This window comes from Struthio camelus, chromosome 1 (assembly GCF_040807025.1).
Source record: "Struthio camelus isolate bStrCam1 chromosome 1, bStrCam1.hap1, whole genome shotgun sequence".
NCBI lineage: Eukaryota > Metazoa > Chordata > Aves > Struthioniformes > Struthionidae > Struthio > Struthio camelus.
This window is the reverse complement of record NC_090942.1, coordinates 8,035,778-8,048,981: the sequence shown is the minus strand read 5'-3', so window position 1 is coordinate 8,048,981 and position 13,204 is coordinate 8,035,778.

Genomic DNA, 13,204 nt, shown 5'->3' with positions numbered 1-13,204 from the left:
GAGAGAGACTGTTTGTAAGAGACAGACTGTGTGAGAGACTGTGAGAGAGACTGTATGTGAGAGACAGAGAGACTGTGTGTGAGAGAGAGAGACTGTGAGAGAGAGAGACTGTGTGTGAGAGAGAGACTGTGTGTGAGAGACTGTGAGAGAGAGAGACTGTGTGTGTGTGAGAGAGACTGTAAGAGACAGACTGTGTGAGAGACTGTGAGAGAGACTGTATGTGAGAGACAGAGAGACTGTGTGTGAGAGAGAGAGACTGAGAGACTGTATGAGAGAGAGACTGTGTGTGTGAGAGAGACTGTGTGTGAGAGAGACTTGTGTGAGAGAGACTGTGAGAGAGAGAGACTGTGTGTGTGAGAGAGAGAGACTCTGTGAGAGACTGTGAGAGAGAGAGGCTGTGTGTGTGTGAGAGAGAGACTGTGTGAGAGAGACTGTGAGAGAGAGAGAGAGACTGTGTGTGACTGTGTGTGAGAGAGACTGTGTGTGACAGACAGAGAGAGGGAGACTGTGTGAGAGAGACTGTGTGTGAGAGACTGTGAGAGAGAGGGAGACTGTGTGTGTGAGAGACTGTGTGACTGTGTGTGTGAGAGAGAGACTGTGTGAGAGAGAGAGAGACTGTGTGAGAGAGAGAGACTGTGTGTGAGAGAGAGAGAGAGAGAGAAACTGTGTGTGTGAGAGAGACTGTTTGTAAGAGACAGACTGTGTGAGAGACTGTGAGAGAGACTGTATGTGAGAGACAGAGAGACTGTGTGTGAGAGAGAGAGACTGTGAGAGAGAGAGACTGTGTGTGAGAGAGAGACTGTGTGTGAGAGACTGTGAGAGAGAGAGACTGTGTGTGTGTGAGAGAGACTGTAAGAGACAGACTGTGTGAGAGACTGTGAGAGAGACTGTATGTGAGAGACAGAGAGACTGTGTGTGAGAGAGAGAGACTGAGAGACTGTATGAGAGAGAGACTGTGTGTGTGAGAGAGACTGTGTGTGAGAGAGACTTGTGTGAGAGAGACTGTGAGAGAGAGAGACTGTGTGTGTGAGAGAGAGAGACTCTGTGAGAGACTGTGAGAGAGAGAGGCTGTGTGTGTGTGAGAGAGAGACTGTGTGAGAGAGACTGTGAGAGAGAGAGAGAGACTGTGTGTGACTGTGTGTGAGAGAGACTGTGTGTGACAGACAGAGAGAGGGAGACTGTGTGAGAGAGACTGTGTGTGAGAGACTGTGAGAGAGAGGGAGACTGTGTGTGTGAGAGACTGTGTGACTGTGTGTGTGAGAGAGAGACTGTGTGAGAGAGAGAGAGACTGTGTGAGAGAGAGAGACTGTGTGAGAGAGACAGAGAGAGAGAGAGACTGTGTGTTAGATACTGTGTGAGAGACTGTGTGAGAGAGACTGTGTGTGTGAGAGAGAGACTGTGTGAGAGACAGAGAGAGAGAGAGAGACTGTGTGTGAGAGACTGTGAGAGAGAGAGACTGTGTGTGTGTGTGAGAGAGACTGTGTGTGTGAGAGAGACTGTGTGTGAGAGTGAGAAAGACTTGTGTGAGAGAGACTGAGAGAGAGAGACTGTGTGTGTGAGAGAGAGAGACTGTGTGAGAGAGACTGAGAGAGAGAGAGACTGTGTGTGTGAGAGAGAGAGACTGTGTGAGAGAGACTGAGAGAGAGAGACTGTGTGTGTGAGAGAGAGAGACTGTGTGAGAGAGACTGAGAGAGAGAGAGAGAGAGAGAGAGACTGTGTGAGAGAGACTGTGTGTGAGAGAGAGAGACTGTGTGTGAGAGAGACTGTGTGTGAGAGAGAGATAGGGAGACTGTGTGTGAGAGAGACTGTGTGAGAGACTGAGAGAGAGGGAGACTGTCTGTGTGAGAGACTGTGTGACTGTGTGTGTGTGTGAGAGAGACTGTGTGTGAGAGAGACTGTGTGAGAGGGACTGTGTGTGAGAGACTGTGAGAGAGAGGGAGACTGTGTGTGTCAGAGACTGTGTGACTGTGTGTGTGAGAGAGAGAGACTGTGTGAGAGAGAGAGACTGTGTGAGAGAGACAGAGAGAGAGAGAGACTGTGTGTTAGATACTGTGTGAGAGACTGTGAGAGAGACTGTATGAGAGACTGAGAGAGAGACTGTGTGTGTGAGAGAGAGACTGTGTGAGAGACAGAGAGAGAGAGACTGTGTGTGAGAGACTGTGAGAGAGAGAGACTGTGTGTGTGTGTGAGAGAGACTGTGTGTGTGAGAGAGACTGTGAGAGTGAGAGAGACTTGTGTGAGAGAGACTGAGAGAGAGAGACTGTGTGTGTGAGAGAGAGAGACTGTGTGAGAGAGACTGAGAGAGAGAGAGACTGTGTGTGTGAGAGAGAGAGACTGTGTGAGAGAGACTGAGAGAGAGAGAGACTGTGTGTGTGAGAGAGAGAGACTGTGTGAGAGAGACTGAGAGAGAGAGAGAGAGACTGTGTGTGAGAGAGACTGTGTGTGAGAGAGAGAGAGGGAGACTGTGTGTGAGAGAGACTGTGAGAGACTGAGAGAGAGGGAGACTGTCTGTGTGTGAGAGACTGTGTGACTGTGTGTGTGTGAGAGAGACTGTGTGTGAGAGAGACTGTGTGTGAGAGAGACTGTGTGAGAGGGACTGTGTGTGAGAGACTGTGAGAGAGAGGGAGACTGTGTGTGTGAGAGACTGTGTGACTGTGTGTGTGAGAGAGAGAGACTGTGTGAGAGAGAGAGAGACTGTGTGAGAGAGAGACTGTGTGAGAGAGACAGAGAGAGAGAGAGACTGTGTGTTAGATACTGTGTGAGAGACTGTGTGAGAGAGACTGTATGAGAGACTGAGAGAGACTGTGTGTGTGAGAGAGAGACTGTGTGAGAGACAGAGAGAGAGAGAGAGACTGTGTGTGAGAGACTGTGAGAGAGAGAGACTGTGTGTGTGTGTGAGAGAGACTGTGTGTGTGAGAGAGACTGTGTGTGAGAGAGACTGTGTGTGAGAGTGAGAGAGACTTGTGTGAGAGAGACTGAGAGAGAGACTGTGTGTGTGAGAGAGAGGGACTCTGTGAGAGACTGAGAGAGGGAGACTGTGTGTGTGTGAGAGAGAGACTGTGTGTGAGAGAGAGACTGTGTGTGAGAGAGAGAGAGAGACTGTGTGTGAGAGAGACTGTGAGAGAGACTGAGAGAGAGAGAGAGAGAGACTGTGTTAGAGACTGTGTGAGAGACTGTGTGAGAGAGACCGTATGAGAGACTGAGACAGAGACTGTGTGTGAGAGAGAAACTGTGTGAGAGACAGAGAGAGAGAGAGACTGTGTGTGTGAGAGAGAGAGAGACTGTGTGTGACTGTGTGAGAGAGACTGTGTGAGAGAGACTGTGTGTGACTGTGTGTGTGAGAGAGACTGTGTGTGAGAGAGACTGTGTGTGAGAGAGACTGTGTGTGAGAGAGACTGTGTGAGAGGGACTGTGTGTGAGAGACTGTGTGTGTGAGAGAGGGAGACTGTGTGTGAGAGACAGAGAGAGAGACTGTGTGTGAGAGACAGAGAGACTGTGACTGTGAGAGAGAGACTGTGTGTGTGAGAGAGAGACTGTGTGAGAGACTGTGTGTGAGAGAGAGAGACTGTGTGTGAGAGAGAGAGACTGTGTGTGAGAGACAGAGAGAGACTGTGTGTGACTGTGTGTGAGAGAGTGTGTGTGAGAGAGAGACTCTGTGTGAGACAGAGAGACTGTGTGTGACTGAGAGAGACAGAGACACTGTGTGTGACTGTGTGTGACTATGTGACAGGGGAGTGACTACGATTGTGTGGTTGTGTGTGCATGTGGCTGTGTGTGTGACTGTGTATGGTTGTGTGTGAGGTTGTGTGTGACTGCGTGTGTGTGTGTGATTGCATGTAACATATGGTTGTGTGTGTGAGACTGCGTGTGACTGGGGGAAGTGATTGTGTGTGTGACTGCATGTGACAGCGAGTGTGAGGGTGTGTGCTTGTGAGGGTGTGTGCGTGACTGTGTGTGTGTAGTTGTGAGTGTGTGGGTGTGGGCGGCTCTGTGCGTGTCTGGCTGTGAGCGTGTGTGAGAGAGAGGCGTTTGTGACGCAGATGAAGAAATCACATGAAGAGAGGCTGAACTCTGCGAATTTCATCTCGTTTTCCTTTATTCATCTGCTTTTGCTCAGTGAAGTCCGAGAGGTCCAGAAAAAGCCTTGAAGGATGGCTAAGAAAATCCAGTTGCTTAAATTCATAATGTAAAAGGCTGCACTTTAGTTGGAAATGTTTCGGAGGCTACCAGAAAGTGAAGGTTGAAAGCCGCTTAGCTCCTCTATTTTAGAAATAGCCCGGCTGCCGTCGCCTCTTGCGCACATAGCAGCCTCCTGCTGTGGCACCCTGGCAGCTTCTGCCTCCGATGTCTGCCAGGCTTTTTTCACCTTTCGGTCCTCCCAAATCTTCCCTTTCCCTGCAGCAGCTGCATTGCTCTGGGAGCTATTTTGGAGGGCAGTAGCTGCGACTGGCTTTTCACCCAGATTAGATATCTAAGCTGTGCACCTTTGCTCCTCTGTACAGAAAAGGTCCTGTCAGACTGTTTAAAGGTGTTTTCAAACCCCAGCTGGAGGAGTACGGATTAGAAATCCTGCTTTACCCTGGGCTTCAATGCAATCAGTTTGCACTGAGAAAGCAGGAACGGTCCTCCCACGCTTTTTCTCCCAAAAAGAAATTATTTCACCACGGGCTGCGAAAGGATCCAAGAAGGTCTCAGTAGAGAGGCCAATGGGATGTGCCCACAGGCACCCAGGGGTAAGGGCAGAAAGAGTGAGACTGTAGAAATACTTTGGGGTGGACTTTATGGCAAACTCACGTGGCTTCTCCTGCCTCAGTGCTAGCCTCCCCACGCAATTAACTCCGCAGTGTAGACGTAACCTTAGACCTGGTTTCATTTCTTTCCTCAATCTCCTGCTCCAGCCTGGCGTTATAGCTCAATTAGAGACAGTGCAAAATGAAGGAGGAAAGCCAAGTCAAACGCAATATTCACAAGAATAATGCAATTAATCTGAGGTGGCACCTAGTGTGAAGATCTCCCAGCTTAGAAAAATCTAAACAAGCCAACAAAGTAGCAGGAAGGGGTATAACGAACAAGGAAAGCAGCTGAAAACAGCTTACGTTAGTAAAACAGTTTTTGCTAGATTTGAAATGAATGCTGTACCTTTAAAAAAGTTTCACTAAAAATGATGCTACCTTCCATTGTCATTATAATTTGGTGCCTTTCTTCCAGTACTTCTGTTTATGTTCTCTTTTCCTCCAAATCAAAGTATCATTTAATGTAAATCCCTCCCGTGATCAAAACTGTTGTCTTGTCCTGTGAAAGATAAGCAGCTACCTACAAAAACCAGTATCTCCCAACAGAGGTACTGCATATATGCAAACGTTGGCTCTGCTTTTCTGAGGACAGTCACCAATATCCCCCTGAGTGGAAAAAATACATATTTGATATCATCTGTTGCCTCAAGATTTCTCTTCTTGAAGAGACTAGAAAATCTTTTTACGCAACAGAAGTGATGTTCCCTTCTTTTTCTAATGACTCATGAGTGTATCCAGTCCAGCTTGCCCTCTGATTTCCAGAATGACAAATCTGTTTGGCTCCTCTTTGCCTTAGGCTCAGGGCAGCATTTTCTGAGGGGCATGAATCACAGAGATGGCTGGGTCAAGCCTCATGTGAACCCTGTTCAAAGCTCCTCTGTTCCTCAGAAGATATTCTCTGAGGGTATGTCTATGCTCGCAATTTGTTACGGTCCCTGCCTGCTTCATTACGGAGCTTGGATCCTTTGACTGCCTCCATTTCACACATGCTACTTTGTTCTGTGACACATATCTGAAGCCTCCTTGCCAGATAGACTCATGGCATGCATGAAAGTTTGTCCTGTGTGCTCTGCTCCCTGGACTCCGCAGCATGGAAACACAGGTCCTCTGCACCACAGGACGGATTCTCTGTACCTCCCGACACCGCTGCTCCACAAGCCCCTGAACTGTGGAAACCACCTCACAAGATGTTACGAAAGGGCATGGGTCCTTCACTGGCTTGGTCCCTCATCCATGCAATGATCTTTTTGATGTCATTGGTGCAAAAGATAATTTTTAACATGTGAAATGGCTGCTTTTCCAAGCTGTACGGCAAAGTGTATCTTCCTGATTTATCATATATGGCATTACTCTACTCACTAGAGCGAGTGTTCCCTGCTACAAATCCTTAGTTTGACTACTTATTTTCTACTGCTCATGTTTCATCTTTCAGGGAAATATTGCTGGTTTTGGTACCACGATGGCTGTGTATTTCTATCGCACACAGGATTAATAAACGTTATATTTGCTCTCGGACTGTAGCCAGGCCGGTAAGCCCTCCCAAAACCACTTGTGGAGTCTTGAGAGTTCACTGCAACTGAGCTTCGGTCTGGAAGCGGTAGTAGTATTACCCATGTTTTTCCTATACCCAGGTTTCCGCAGACCTCTGGAACAACCCCATGGAGTTAACCACAAACCTACTTTGAAATAATTCACTTCACAGCATTCAGTATTAAATCAAGACTGAAAATGGAAATCTAGAAGGTACTCAAAGTCCTCGAACACTCGTTAATAGTCTTGTAAGCAATAGAAATACAAGCACCAAACACACACAAGGTGTTTCATTCCAGTTTCTGCCATGATTAATCAATCGACTGCTCAGCTTTATCTGCTGCAAGCCAACTGTCAGCTCACAGAAAGATTGGTGAAGGCAGCTCGGAAATACATCATTACAACTCAGATGTCATCCGTTTGCCAAAGTGGGGAAGCTGATCAGAATGATTCAGGTTGTAGTCAGTTGTTGTATTCAGCTTGTATTCAGCTGTTCTCAGGTTGTATTCAAGACTTTGCCTGTGTCCAGTTTCACTGCTCTATTTAATATTAAAACTAGAAAACCCTAGCTCAGCCAGTGTATGATTTTACTTACACAAAAGAGGCAAAACTGATGCCTTACAGCTGACAAAGGCTGCAGAAGAATTAATTTCAAGTAACGCAGATCACTACTGGAAACCTTTCTTAGCTAGGTACATGGCTCTTTTTATTCAGCTTCAAAATACTGTAACAAAAAACACATTTAATGAAACTGGTTTTGTACCGTGACTGAACATGTCCACTTCCGGCAAAGGGGGCATCATTTCCAATCGCGCTTTTTTCTTCCTTTATTAAAAGCAGTCTTTAACTTTTGGGATGGGATTAACCCATCCAGTTCCCCATTCTCTGCACCCATGTACTTTGTCTGTTTAACCTCCGCATATGCAACAATTTCTACCATTTCTTTCTGTTCTGACCAGACATAGCAACCCCTCTACTGTTTAGGGTTGGCACATCCCAACAATTCTTGCATTGGCGATGTGCCCTTCGCCTCCATACAGTGAATTTAAGCCACTCTGGATAGGCTTGCTTTTCTTAATGACCTTTCAGAACCCCCTAAGCAATAACCCACGATCTCCAGGAGGTCACAGTCAGAAAAACACTCAACAAGAGGGAATTTCAGGAAAGGAAGCACCTCTGCCATGGGTGTCCAAATGCCACTGGCAAAAACAAGGAAAGGTCACAGGTCCTGCAACGGCAGAATAGACGTCCCAACGTTTCTAACGAATAGGAGTCTTTTAAAGAACATGACACCTGTGCATCACTAGAAGTAAAAGAAGCAAGTGGCATGTTAATTTGTTTAGCTTCTCAAGCAATGCTCAAATTAGCTTTCTTGGTAAATCAACCCCATAGCTCCTGTCCACCAGGACAGACCTCTGTGATGGCCCAGTAAAATGCTTAGAAAGTTAGTGACTCCACATCAGTGTTATTGTTCAGTGAGTGTTATCTAGTTTGAACGAGATATCCTCTGGTTTTGATAAAACATTTAGGTGAATTGCTTAGGTTGTCTAATAGACCTTTGGGTCAATTCCTATCCCAGCAGTATTATTTTCTGTAAAACTGAGATATTGTAAAAACTCATTACTGCTTCTAAAAAGCTTTACATTTAAGAAAGGCTAGTTATTGCCAAACTGGCTGGCGTAAGAGATATCTGAGGAAAATTTTGTTGTTTCATGAAACAGTATTGGTTACTCAGCTTGGGGCACTGTGTGATCAGAGCCCCTAATGAATCAATGTCTCAGGATGTTATTAGGGAGACTGTGCTCTTTTGAAAGCACTGTAAAACAGAGATATTGGCCATTTATGGCTCTTAAAGATTTCAAAACATCTTGTAGGAAAATAATCTTTTTTTTTTGTGGATATTTCTGTAGATAGGCATATTCCTTATTTCGATTACTTCAGCAGGACCTGGCAAACCACAGAAGTGCGGGATTTAATATTGATACCCCTTGACTTCTAGCTAAGAAAATAAATTCAAAAAATGTAGTAACAGATCATACAGCACAAATAAAGCCAAAATATAAACAAAAAGTCAAACAAATCAGGGCCCATCCATTAGCTTTGTTTTAATGTGGGAACTGGCAGCCAAAAGTGACAAGTAACCACAGTAACATTTTGTGATACGAGATGATGAACAGTGTTACGGCAAACTAGGGTAGAGTGAAGCAGACGTACCATACCTCTCATTATTAATGTGCACGATAGATATTAAAGCAAGAAACTCTTTCCAGGAAAGATACCTTTCTCTCGCAAACCAGTGAGCGCCCAACCACACAAGCAGCCACACCACTGGCACCAGCTGCCTTGTCTCAAGGCTGAGTTGGGCCCAGTGACTCCAGCTCAGTGTTGGAAGGGTGAGGGTCACGCACACTTTCCCCACCCTCCCATTCACGTGTCAGGCCAAAGTCTCGGCATTCCTGCGGGCTGTTTGCTCCTTCGTGCTGGCACCCCAGCTGCTGAGGCCACGCTGTGCAAAAGAAAGGGAGGCCCGAGATGAGACCCTCTTCTGGGGGGCTGGCGGGAGGCAGGAGGTGGAGGGTGGGCCTCTCTTGCTCTCCAGGATTTTCTGCTCTCTGTAGGGCAAAGTCCCTGTGTCAGTGCCTGCGGGCTGCTTACTTGCCAGAGGGGCTTGTGCTGGGCCAACCCATTTGTGTAGGCCAGGGGGATGCTCTCCCTCCCTTTTCAGCCAGGCTTTGGTGCTGGGAGCCTGCAGCCCCCTTGCACCCAAGAGAGAAGTGTCTCTGAGCTCCCGTGTCACAGGCAAAACAGTCTGGAGTCAGGGAATTTTATCTGGCTTAATTTACTGCCCACTAAGACAAGCCTCTGACCACCAGTTCTCCACACGGAGAAAAAGGAGGAGACAAACCATTAGACCATCACCTCCCTAAATAGCCATCTTCCCCACTCCCCAGTCTCGCCTGTCCATATTTCTGCCTCTGGTTACATACAGCCCGTCAGCATTTCTTCCTTTGCCAACAGGCTGGCTGACCTGTTAAAAATTCTGGGGGGCAGACCTGCTGGAAAGCAGCTCTGCAGAGAAGGACATGGGGGTCCTCGTGGACAGCAAGTGGACCATGAGCGAGCAATGTGCCCAAGGAAGCCAATGGTGTCCTGGGCTGCATTAGGAAGAGCACTGCCCACGGGTCAAGGGAGGCAATCCTGGCTCTCTACTGAGCCCTGGGGAGGCCTCGCCTGGAGTACTGTGTCCAGTTCTGGGCTCCCCAGGACAAGAGAGTCACAGAGCTGCTGAAGCGAGTCCAGCAAAGAGCCACCAAGATGATGAAGGGACTGGAGCACCTCTGCTATGAGGAAAGGCCGAGAGAGCCGGGACTCTTCACGCTGGAGAAGAGAAGATGGAGGGGGGATCTTATCCATGCCTATGAATACCTGAAGGGAGGGTGTCGAGAGGATGGGGCCAGACTCTTCTCAGCGGTGCCCAGAGACAGGACGAGGGGCAACGGGCACAAGCTGAAACACAGGAAGTTCTGTGTGAACAGGTGGAAAAACTTCTTTCCCGTGAGGGTGATCGAGCAACGGAGCAGGTTGCCCATACAGGTTATGGAGCCTCCATCCTTGGAGATATTCACAACCCGTCTGGTTAGAGTCCTCGGCAACACCCTTTAGGTGACCCTGTTTGAGCAGGAGGGCTGGGCTAGAAGATCTCCAGAGGTGCCTTCCAACCTCAGCCGTTCTGTGCTTCTCCGATTGTTCACAGTCTCTATGGTCTACAAACACAGTGTCAGGACATGACCCCTAGAGAGCCAATCGATGCTGGGACCGCTACCTCGAGCCCCAGCTTTTCTGTCTCTAAAACATCTCTCTCCAAAGAAGGAATGGAAGAAACTCTTTCCTGCAATACCTGGATAACATATGCTCTCAGGGAGCAACTGCCGGCCTTCACAGCTTAAGAGACCACAGATGTTTCTTTGGGTTCTTTTCAAGCCCCGTTAGAGAGTTCTTGAACAAGAGGTGATGCACAGAGCAGAAATTCAAGCCCTCCACCTTGGATCGCACGGTCACCTTTCCCACTGCAAGGCAAGAGCCAAAAGGCCACACTGGCGACCCGCGTCCATCCTTCACACCTGCAGATAGATGGTAGCAAGCCCTCCAGAGGCAAGAACGTCCTTGGGCTGGAGGAGTCCCCTCTGGGACAATCCACCCCTCCATCCGCGCACACACAGCTCCACGTTCACTCCTGTTCCTCGTGACGCTGCGAGATCTTTCACGAGATTTGCTAGGCGTACAGCCTCGACGTAAACAAATGGTTAAGAGTAACGGCAAAACACTTGCAGTTAGCAAGTTCTGACCACTGGAACAGGTTGCCCAGAGAGGTTGTGGCGTCTCCTTTGCCAGAGATATTCCAGACCCGCCTGGATGCGATCCTGTGCAATGTGCTCTAGATGCCGCTGCTTGAGCAGGCGGGGTGGACTAGATCATCTCCACAGGTGCCTTCCAACCTTGGCCAGTCTGTGAGTGTGTGCTTCTGTGAAGACGCTCACTCAAAGGCTGTAAAGCGAGGTGAAGCAAAGCAGGAAACCTTGGGCTCCCCCCAGTGCATATATCCCACCAGCACGGGATTGTTAGATCTTTCAGTTGCTGTGTGGCTTGGCTTGCCCTCCCTGGCTGCTCTGTAACGCATCTTTCTCCCCGTTGCTGGTGGTGGGTTGCTGGTAGACGTTTGTCTTGTTCTGTTTGCTCTGGGAGGGAACGCTGTTGGGTCTGTTGGCTCTGCAGAACAGACCACACCTCTGTTTCGTGCAGGCCGTGTTGGCAGAGCCTGGGAGCCGTAGCTGTCCTGCCTGTCGACTTGTTGGTGGGGGAGGCTGCAGGAGCTGTTTTCCCTGGGCTTACCACTCACCCACCCAGCCCCAAGGTGCTGCTCCACACTGACAGCAGGGCCCACCACTGGCACTCCACGTCTACTCCACGTCTGCTCCCGCTGCCGGAGGTTGCAACAACCACTTGCTGACTTCACTGGGGGATTCGACATGGCTCCGGAGCGTGTGAGTCTTCCTTCACGTAGATCCATACTGTTCCCTTGTTCCCAGCACAAACCCAGCACATCCTCTGTGGAGCCACTGTTTTGGGGTGGAGGAGGGGCCGGGAAGAACCCCGCTGCGCGATCCGGGGAGGGGGCAGAACTCAACCTGCAGGACTGCTGGGAACTGCACAGCTTTTGTGCCGCGAGATGAGAGCAGATCCCGGAGCAGCACAGGTCTGGCAGCAGGAAGCGGTTTGGGAAAGAGAGCAGGAGGCAAGGCAGTGAGGGAGCACCCAGCCACACAAGCAGCCACGCCACTGACCCGCCGAGCCTCACCAGCACTACGAGAGATGCTGGGGAGCGCTGCGGAAGCAGGGCAGAAGAGAGGGTGGCTCTGTGGCTTTGCAGCGGCTCCCCATCGCCACGCACTCGCCAAGCCGTGCAAGCTCCTGACTCGCACGGCTCTGGCTGCTGCTGGGCCAGAACAGTGGCTCCAGTCAAGGGGGTGCTACAGTCGCCAGATCGGCGTGAAGGCCTCTTCCCGCACCCAGATCACAACAGGGGAGTAGTTCTCGAGGGCAAACACTTTTATTAAAGGCACGGCATCATCTGCAGAAGCGTTGTGTGCCAGAGCCCTGCCACCTTCTCTGGGGAGGAGTCAAAGCAGACTTTGCTCGCGCAGCCCCCGCTAGCGCTGCCGCCGGGAGTGCCTCTTCCTGGGCCGGGAATCGGCCTGGGGACTGCTCGCCCTCCGCTTTTGGGGGACCCGGCCACTCCCAGGCGATGGCCTCCTGCCCCTGCCGGCAGCAGAGGGGCTGCTGAGAGCGGCCTCTGCAGAGACGCCGGCCACCGCCTCCGGCTCTTCCTGCCGCCTCTCCGTAGTCGCAGCGGGGACAGCTGCTGGCAATGGCCTCCGCGCTCCTCGGCCCGCGCGGGGGGCTTCCTCGTCAGAGCCTCCCCGTGGCTGCTGGGGAGACCCTGGGGCTGCAAGGGCCCCGTGGGCGAGGGCGTCTGTGGCCCGGGGAAGATCGTCGTGCCCAGGGCCCGGAGGCCTTCTCCTCCGGGATGGGCCCTGTGCGGGGGCTGGTGACCCATCGGCAGCTGGAGAGGCAGCGTGCAGGTGGGAAGAGGCCGCAGGGCGTCCCTGCCCGCCCGCGGGACCCCGACGGTCCCTGGGCGCCTGGGCAGCCACGGCCTCCGTGGAGCTGGCACGCCTGGCCTCGGCGGCCAACTGGCGGACAAAGCGCTCGGTGCGTGCAAGCAAGAAGGGCCTCAGGTCATCCGCAAAGGCCGGGCTGCCCATGTCGTGCCGCCGAACATTGGTGACCACAATAAACTGCACGGCCGCGGCCAGCGTCCGGCGGGCGCCGAAGAGGAGGCGCAGCTGCTGCTTGAGCCAAGGCAGCAGCCTCTGCAGCACGGCCGGGTTGCGGCGGAAGAAGGCCGCCGAGAGCTCTGGCAGGTGGCCGCCGTCGGGCACCGCTGGCACCTGCCGCACAGCGCGGGGCCGAGGGCGGTGGGAGTGCGGCGCCTGCTCCTGCTCCTGCTCCGGCGCCTGCCTCCGAGGGGCTGCCGCGGGACGCGCCGTGCTCCGGGAGAGCGGGCTCCTGCTTCGGCCTGGCCGCGCTGCCTCCCTCTGCCGCAGCGCAGCCAGGCCCGACGGCCCCGGCAGCGTGGGGCCGTCCTCAGGAGGGGACGGCACCCGTGGGAGGGAGGGGTTTGGCTGCGGCGGGGCTGCCGGGGCGAGGGTCCAGCGCAAGTTGGGGAAGAAAGCGGCTCCCCACGGCTGGAAGCTGGCAAGGGAGCCGCCTGCGGGAGGCCGGACGGCGAGCTCTTGGAAGTCGTCGTCCGCCGCCACCGA